Genomic DNA, 894 nt, shown 5'->3' on the forward strand with positions numbered 1-894 from the left:
ATAACAGGCGGTAATCTTGTTTTCTTTAATAACAGGCGGTAATCTTGTTTCTTTAATAACAGGCGGTAATCTTGTTTTCTTTAATAACAGGCGGTAATCTTGTTTTCTTTAAAACAGGCGGTAATCTTGTTTTCTTAATAACAGGTATCTTGTTTTCTTGTTTCTTTGATAACAGGCGGTAATCTTGTTTTCTTTAATAACAGGCGGTAATCTTGTTTTCTTTAATAACAGGCGGTAATCTTGTCTTCTTTAATAACAGGCGGTAATCTTGTTTTCTTTAATAACAGGCGGTAATCTTTTCTTTAATAACAGGCGGTAATCTTGTTTTCTTTAATAACAGGCGGTAATCTTTTCTTTAATAACAGGCGGTAATCTTTTCTTTAATAACAGGCGGTAATCTTTTCTTTAGTAACAGGCGGTAATCTTTTCTTTAGTAACAGGCGGTAATCTTGTTTTCTTTAATAACAGGCGGTAATCTTTTCTTTAGTAACAGGCGGTAATCTTTTCTTTAATAACAGGCGGTAATCTTTTCTTTAATAACAGGCGGTAATCTTGTCTTCTTTAATAACAGGCGGTAATCTTTTCTTTAGTAACAGGCGGTAATCTTGTTTTCTTTAGTAACAGGCGGTAATCTTTTCTTTAGTAACAGGCGGTAATCTTGTTTTCTTTAATAACAGGCGGTAATCTTTTCTTTAGTAACAGGCGGTAATCTTTTCTTAATAACAGGCGGTAATCTTTTCTTTAGTAACAGGCGGTAATCTTTTTCTTTAATAACAGGCGGTAATCTTTTCTTTAGTAACAGGCGGTAATCTTTAATAACAGGCGGTATCTTTTCTTTAGTAACAGGCGGTAATCTTTTCTTTAGTAACAGGCGGTAATCTTTCTTTAATAACA

Source organism: Etheostoma spectabile, unplaced genomic scaffold (genome assembly GCF_008692095.1).
Source record: "Etheostoma spectabile isolate EspeVRDwgs_2016 unplaced genomic scaffold, UIUC_Espe_1.0 scaffold00019467, whole genome shotgun sequence".
NCBI lineage: Eukaryota > Metazoa > Chordata > Actinopteri > Perciformes > Percidae > Etheostoma > Etheostoma spectabile.